Below are 9,027 nucleotides of genomic sequence, written 5' to 3' on the forward strand. Positions count from 1 at the left end.
TTGGTACAATAAACCTTAACTATCTTACCTCCCAAATTCGTGGCCAACTTCCTCTTGAATTCTGCTAGCTGACAGTGTACTCCTTGGGAGTATAGAATACTAACTTCAAGAGCAAGTATCTGCATCCAGATCAGACATAAAACTTGCCTATTTTCAGGATTTCCTTATGAAGCCAATCTCCTAAGAATGAGGAGAGCAGACAGAGGCTATTTCCACTGTAAGAAATTCCTTTTAACAGCTCTCTCTCTCTCTCTCAGTATGAGACCTAATTAAAGGCAGTACTTTTGTCATCCATGAAGCAATCTATGCAATTTAGGGATATCCTTGAACTTTGCTCAAGACAAACTAACAACCATCTTGCCCAATGCATGCCCCTTCCAACAAAAAAGGGAGGGAAAAACGTTTAGGGAGTGTTGTCCTCTCTATAGGCGTGGCTCCTCCTCTCTATAGGCATTGCCTTCTCCACAATCATACATTCTTCTGACGATGATTCTCTCCTTGTTATTTTGAAATAGTCATTTTAATCCTGCTTTCTATGCTGAATTTAAATGTTTCCATAGGAAAATTATTCTGATGTTTGGCCATCTTTATGAAAAGAAATAGGAACTAGCAGAGATCTAGGGAAACTTTTTAATAGTATGGATTTTTTCCCCTTTCACATAGTGCGAAAGGTGAACCGGCTGCCAGTGTCACTAAACCAGTCAGACCACTCAGAGACTCAGTCCCCTCTCAAACACTTAGAGGCTGAATGGAGTGAAAACTCGTTTTTCAGAAGAGTTTCCAAGGAAGTAGAAAGTTTCCACACCCTACGTCTCCTGCTAAAAGAAATGGAAAAAGGATCCTGTCTGCCAAAAAGTCTGAATTGTTGTGCCACAGGCTGTTGAACATTATAATCAGTAATGAAAACATAAACATGCTTGGTGCTATATTAAAAGACACTTTGAAAAGCCTAGCTTAATAATACTTCTTGGATTTACTTTATCTATTTTTTTCTTTCACAGTGCTCACAGTACTTCCAAGTTCCAAATAACAATAAGAAAAACAAGAGAGGGAAAAAGAAAAACCTTTGAAAGAGCAAGCTTTAGAAATCAGTGTAGTGAAAAATTGCTTCTTTAAAAAATCTTAGGATTGACTGTCAGATAAGCCAAACCTTTAGAAAATTCTATTCTTTATTTTTCTGATTGTGAATAAAACACGTATTTATAGAAGGTTTACATGAAGGAATAAACTAAAGTTCACTTCCAGATTTCTCTGATATCACCACTGTTAAAGTTTGCAGACTTCTGTCTACATTTACATGCTTATACATTTGTAGTTTATTGGTTAAGCATAATTTTACATTAATGGGTTCACACAGTTGGTTCCATTAGTTTGCCAACATTTTTATTCAACGATTTCATGGTGACATGTTTTCCAAATTAATAAAATTTGATTCTTTTGTCTCTCATCTAATACATACATATTATGTGGCTTATTGTGGTAGTTACATAATTTCAGGTCAACTTGATTAATAGGTTAGAGGGGTGGAGTAATCTAGCTTGTCAATCAGGTCAGAGCCTGATTAATGACTTCCTGTGGGTGTGGCCTTTCCCTGAGGATTCTGGGCATTTTCCTCTCTTCCTCCCTGGAAGAGAATCACTCTTTGATATGAGTGTCTCTGGATTTGTTTCTCTAGTCAACCCAGACTAACAAATGTTAGCATTTAGCTGGTTTCCAATCCAGTGCCACGTTAAATGTTAACATGTTTTTTGCTTTATTAAGATAAATTCCTAGAAGTGAAAGCTACCTACTTATTCATTCACTCAACAAGTCTTGACGGAATGCCTATAGTATTGCATTGGCTTAAGTGCTGTGAACACACCAGAATGAAAATATACACTTTATCAGTTAGAACTCCATTGAACCATAAACTGATCAGCAAATGTATTTAATTCAGATTATAAGTATTATGGCAAAAACAAATAGGTGATTCGTGGCCCAATATCGATGGACCAAGCAAGAACATCTCAATGATGAGGCAATATCTGAGCTGACATCTAAATTCCAAAATGTGTCCTTGAGTATGAAGATCTAGGGCAGAACATTCAAGGCCGAGGGAATCACAAATGCAACATCCTCGAAGCAGGAAAGATGTTTGCATGTCCATGGAGGGACTGAAAGAAAACATGAAAATCTGTGATCCGAACTATCCTGGGGAAAGTGGCAGGTGACTAACTCATGGATCCATGTCGGGGACAAGTCACAGGAAACTCTGCAGGGCCTGGAAGGTAGTGGGACAAAAGTGTCAGCACATGGAGGAGCCATAGGAAGTTTTGTCTTTTGTTTTTAACAAAAGCAATAGCAAAATAAGAAATACCTGATTGTGGGATTATGATTTAAAATGGCAATGGCTTTGGCTGCTCTGTGGACTCTGGAGATTTAGGGGCCAAGAGTTTGAGAGGAGAATGATTAATCCAGAGTATGGGCTATTGAGGGAGGAGTTTTGTGGGTTGGGGTTTATAGAGAAAACTTTTTGTTTAATCATCTTAAGCTTGCAATACCTCTTAGGCACAAGTGTAAGTATATGGGCAGTGGGATATCTGATTTTGAACTTGGGGAAACCATAAGTACTGGAGAAGTAAATTTGGAAGTTATCAGCCTATGGTGGTATTTAAGACTTGGCACTGGAAATAAGACTGAAGGAGAAAGTGTAGAAAAAGTAGAGGAGAGGAGCCAAATTAAGAGGTGAAACAGGGGCAATCAGTAACTAAGAGGAAAGCCAGGGAATGAGGACTATGAAAACTAGGAACTCAAAGCCAAAATTACCCAAGTCCTGTCATTGAGACCATGCTAACTCATCGCTATCTTATAGTACAGGGGAGAATGGCTGCTTTGGGTTCCTGAAACTGTATCTTTATGGGAATGGGTATTCTCATTTTGATCCTATGAAGTGGCTGTTGTATTTGAAATGGCGACCTTGTGGTTAACAGACCAGTGCATGGCCCATGACACCACTAGGCTCCTTAAAGCCAACAAACAGATGCCATTTAAGAACTGGGTAGCAGCAGTAAGCTCGGTTCAGTCCTCTTATGGACTGAATACAGTATCCCACGGCTATGTGATCACGGTGTTTGCCTACACTGATTGTACCATTGACTTTCAGAAGGGTTGTTTCTGGTGACAATTGGAGACAATTCTTTTAAGAAATTCTAACAGACAATTCTTTTAAGAATTTCATTTTAGAGGGGTGAGAAAATGTTGTGTCAGATGGTGGTAGAAGTCAATCAAAGAAACTCTAAAAAATTGAATTTTCCAAAGTAGGCTTAGATTCTGGTGGGAGGTGGTCCTGTAGAGAATGACAAACTTACAGGGAGGTCTGGTAAAATCAAGAAACCTTGCCTGATTGTAGACCAGAAGGTGGGATCCAGAAAACAAGGAGAAGGGTTGGAAGTCAGTATGGCAGGAAATATGGCAAGCAGTGTGTACACAGAAATGGGTAATTCATTTGACTTGGGGGTAGGTCTTGAAGGTAGTCCTCACAATTTTCTGTTTTCTCAGTAAAACAGGAGGCAGGCTTCATAGTTTAGGAAAAGGGCTGGGATTTTAGGCTCTGCAAGAAAGTCTAAAATGATTTTTCTGAAACCGCTGCTCAACCAATATGAAACACTCAAATGCAATATCTGGTCAGTAATTGAAAGAGAGGGTAGATAGGATGGCTACACAGTTTGTATCTCTCCAGCATTATTTAGCTGCATGGACACCATTTGGAATTAAAAAATAATCATTTTTTTTGGATGAGTCTTTGGGTTTATCTAGGGCATTGTGGCAGAGAGGGAGAGAGAGGCAAGAAACTGATTGTGCTCCCAAAGAAATGATTAAGCTGAGAACTGATTTAATTTCTGCTGGGTAAGTTGGTAAGTGTGGAGATGAGAGGGGTACAGTGAAATAGTAAAGAAGTAGCCGGATTAGCAAATTATATGTTCCCTTGGTCACTGTGACGTGTTGGTGTGGAAAGCTGTGCAGAAGTAAATGTGGACAATAGCAAGCAATCATGAGAAGGTAAGACTCTCTGAGTGGTCCAAATGGTTAAGCAATTGTCTACTAACCTAAGGGTTCACAGTTCAAGTCTTTCCAGAGGCATTTCAAAAATTCCAGCAATGGAAATCCCTAGGGGACCCTGTTTTATTATGAAGCACATGGGTTGTCATGAGCCAGAAGCAACAAGGAGTAAGATCAGGATGCTGAAAAGCAGCTTGCAGAAGTGCTGACGTTGTTGGTTATGACAAAGCAGTGGGTGGAACGTGGGCATGCTGAAGTGGGGCCGATGAAAAGATTTATTAGAAGAAAGAAGTGAAGATGAAGCCGCTACTGTGTTTGGTGAATCGTTCATGGGAATTGGTGAATTATTTTGTGGATGTTCACATCACCCTCAAGAGTGACAGGAAAGGCAATGGGGAGGGAAAATAAAGCAATGAATAAAATGCCCATGAATGGGAGAGAAAGATGGACATATTGGACATGATAAGCACGAGACCTGTAGGAGATAGCTGTGCTTTGGCAATACCCACTTCACAGGAGATATTTTTAAAAAATAAATAAAAAGGAAGGCTAGAGAGTAAGAATTTAAAAGAGGTATCAGGGAGGGAGAAAAACTAGATAAGTTTTTCTCCAGAGCCTGGTATGTGGGTTTTGAGCAAAATCCAAGCATTCATGAGAGGACTGTAGGAGAGAGAGTGTCCTTCAGGGGACCACCAAGTATCATTTAGAGCAAAAAAAGTGAGACTAGTTAGATCGGAGTTGAGGATAGTTAAGTGTTTGTTCATGCTGGGCCGTGAATTCTGTGTCTCAACTTGGAAAAGCCTGGGAACACGTAGAAGGCATGATACAGGGCTAGATTGGGAAATGGAGCCACACTGCCCAGCGGAGCTGGGTGTCCTGGAAATGAGGGCTTCCCGTCGTCACGTGACCCGTGTATTTCCGAGAAGCCTGGAAACAGGGCTGTGAAAACGCAAGCCTGAGGCTGTGTGGGGCCCGGATGTTCCGTGACCTGCAGCTTCCAGGGATGGAAGTCAAAAGGGATGAGCAGTCTTTGGAGATGTTGGACTGTGAAGACATTCTATTTTTTTTAAAAAAACATTTTACTGGCCGCTATTACAGCTCTTATCACAATCCATTCATCCATCCATTGTGTCAAGCACATATGTACATAGGTTTCCATCATCATTTTCAAAACATTTTCTTTCTGTTTGACTCCTTGGTATCAGTTCATGTTCCCCCTGCACCCCCTCCTTTCCTCATGAACCCTTGATAATTTATATATGTTTTTCATGTCTTACACTGACTGCTGTCTCCCTTCACCCAGTTTTCTGTTGTCCATCCCCCTGGGAGTGGATTCTATGTAGGTCATTGTGATCTGTTCCCTCTTTCTCCCCTCACCTGCTCCTTCTCCTCCTGGTATCACTAGTCTCATTATGGGTCCTGAGGGGTTCATCTGTCCTGGATTCCTTGTGTTTGTGAAGACATTCATGTTGTAGGAGCCATTAGTAGAGAATCTCTGGCTAGAGCATGAGGCAAGATTTCAGCACAGGGAAGATTTCTGTGCTAGATGTGGCACACAATCACAATGTTATTGAATAGTGAATCACTTTTGTTTTTGCTTTATTGGTGCCATCGGGTTGGTTCAAATCCACATCGACCGCCATTTGACAGAGGAGAGCTTCCCCATAAAGTTTTCTTGGCTGTAATATTTCATGCAAGCAGATCACCAAACCTTTCTCCCATGCATCTGCTGAGTAGGTTTGAACCACCAACCTTCTGGTTCAAGCACTTAGCAGTTGTACCACCAAGGATCCTTTAAATTGATAAACACCTCTGCCCAAAGGCTGTGGAACTGATTCTGTTCCCAAAGTGAAGTTGTACATTTCTGCCCCAATCTCACCAGCATTGAGTGTGCTTTTTTTCTAAACATGCCAGTCTATTCAGCAAGATGAACCCTAATCTATAAAAAGTTGGTTATAAATGATTCTGAGAACATTAATGTGACCAGTTGGATTTTCGTATATTGGTAACTGTCATCCCCTTGCTTCTTGCCCATATTTAAGTTATATTGGACTAAATTTAATGTAATAAAATGCCGATCATCTTTTTTCGAATGGGCAGACACTTTGTACAAAGGGGATTGAGAACATTGTTGAGGTGAATCTGTAAAAGGAAATTTGGAGGGCATTTCAGCTGTTTTCCACCTGGTTTCATTTACGTCTGTGGGCGGCATCATGGTTGATACTCTGACTAGGCTGGGTTTTTCATTTGCAGATGGTTCATTTAAAATCTCTTCACTGGGTGATGGTGGGTGATTCATGTCTCCTGCTTTAACTCCACTTTTCTCATCTGGAAATGAGCATCCTGCTCTCCATCTGATGAGTTGCTAGTGCACTAAACAAACCCGTGTGCATGGACTTGCCGCCGGTGCCAAATGACACCCGGTTACCCATCCTGAATGTGAGAACGTTTACAGCAGCATGATGAGAAAGCTTGTCTTAGCATCGAGCCCTCACTGCCTGCAATAGGAAATGCAATTAAAAAATTAGACACCTGCCAGATTAACCAGTTTCTTTCTCTGATATTTCTTATTTAGATTGAACCCAGCAAATGCTTTTGTGGGCCCTGTTCCCCTATCCCTAGAGAAATCTAAGGATTGGCCTTCTTTTGTCAGTATTTAAGCTTGCTGCTTAACGTGGTAGCTTTGCATCACCAAGTTTTCGGGTCACTGATTGAGCAGCAATAATAACTACAACAGATATGGGAGACAAGATGTTGGACTCGGTCTCCAAATTTGATGTCTCAAATTCTTAAATCTAGATCCTTTTTAGATAAGAAGACCTTATGCATTTCATAGTTTTCATTCATCAGCAAAATGCTAACACCAATGAAAACCAATGGACTAAGGAACGACTAGATTGTCTATTGATTCCTCCAGCAGACAGTTGTTAGTGCTATGGAGTTGACCCTGTGCACTTCACACTGCCAGCTAGAGAAGAAAAGCACCTGCTAAAGCAGCAGGGGAATGAGGTGTGGTTCCTGAGGACTGGGGAGGTTTTCATATAGCTCCTATTGTGAAAGGAAGATAAAGCCATCCACGGACACATCAACGTTTCGCTGGAGCACAGGCGCTCTCCAGGTGACCACTGTGATGTCTACTGCTTCAATGGACTTTGCCATTTGCCCCATGCATTGGTGTAATTTGCTTGTCCTCCTCTTATAGCTGAGCTAGCTTTAGGGCCCACAGGTAACCAACAACAGCGGTGGATATAACGCTGCATGACTCTTGTGGCTACTAGATTCACCTGGCTCACTTGAGAGATGCATTTGGGGAGAACCAGCTGCCTGATGACCATGATACTCGACCACCATGATACCCCTGTGCTGGTCATGTAGAGACACTGGTCCAAGTCACAGCTATGCCCAGTCTCCCATCAATGACTACCAAAACACAAATCACATGAGTAGTCTGGCTAAGACCCTGCAGACCGTCCTTCAGCTGAGTACCACTGAGGGAAATTAGTCTGCAGAACAGAGGGGCCACCACGATGAATCCTAATTGGCTTTTTGATCTATAGCATCCAATGATAACAAAATGGTATTGTTTTATTCCACTAAGTACTGGGTCAGTTGTTACATAGTAATAGTAACTGGGATAGGGAGCAGTGAGAAAGTGAGTGTGTTTTTTGTTATTGTTGCTTTGTTTTCCCCAGGATGAATTAGAACCTAGATATAGAAGCATCTAGAATAAATTATAATACTAATCCTTAGGAAGTTGATCGTATGGGAGGAACAAAGGGCAAGGTTGGTTTAATACAGTTTAAATGCAGTTCCATTGGAACCAGGATAGAACGGGAAAGTAGGACCCAAAAGAAAGAAGTGGATTGACTGAAACTCGAGGTGGTAAAGGTCAGGAGGCCCTGGATGCATCTGCAGTCTGCTGCGGAAGTGAGGGAGGAGAAAGCCAGGGGAACGGAAGAGGCAGGAAGTTCTACTCAGAGAGGCAGTCAAAGATTGGGATTTGAGACTCCGCAGTAAAGAGAATGGGCATCGTATTTTCATATAGAATTTAGTCTTGGAGAATAGAAGTGACTGTCATTCAAGAGGAAATGAAAGCAATTTGCAAGTACAGTGTTGGTGGGTCGGGGTATTAGTTAACACAGCTGTGGTAGCCAACCACTTTGATGTCTCGGGGGTCACCAACATGGAAAGCTCATTTGCTCATGTCAATACGTGTGTTGGTTGTAAGCTCTCTCTTCGTGTTCAAGCAGAGCAATGAGAAGGGGTGAGAGGGCTCTCAAACAGTCTGTGGACACACTCCATTATCTTTTCATTCAAAATGTCAATGAACGCTTTGAAGCTCTTTGGCATTGCAGCTATGTTGTTCTAATGGTGGAGGACAAACGGAAGAGAGAGAGAATTACACAACGGAAGCCTATTCAAAGCTTCAGTCCTTATGGAGCGGACCGCTCACTCACTGACATTTCCTTGGCTGAAGAAAGTCACATGGTCTATCCTTAAACCAATGAGAGCACAAGAAATATATTTACCTACAAGGAAACATGATAAAGGTGGGCGAGGAAGAGCAAATAATTGTCCACGATGATGATTCATCGTGAATGATAACATAGATCGGGAGGTTGTCCCAAATGTCACTGCTATGAGGAGGAAGATTGTAAACCAGTTGCTAACACTTATACACTTATACATCTAATCATTTTAACATCTAGGAATGTACAGACAATAACTTTAAATTGTCAAACAGTTCATGTTCATACTAAAATTGAGCTGGACAGTGACCATACTTTGGATTTCATTTGCCCTATCCCCTTTTATCCAACAAAGACATTCAACTACCCATCAACGAAGTGGTTGATCAAAGCAGAGTAAGTGAACTGAAGTAGATATTGATTTGTAAATCCTTCACTGAGTTTACTATTTTCCTTCTCGGTGACTATTTTTTAAAAATCATCACAATTCCACTACCTTTTCCTGTTGATGACTATGCAG

Source organism: Echinops telfairi, unplaced genomic scaffold, assembly GCF_000313985.2.
Source record: "Echinops telfairi isolate 266 unplaced genomic scaffold, ASM31398v2 ScPeMD7_7458;HRSCAF=8496, whole genome shotgun sequence".
Lineage (NCBI taxonomy): Eukaryota > Metazoa > Chordata > Mammalia > Afrosoricida > Tenrecidae > Echinops > Echinops telfairi.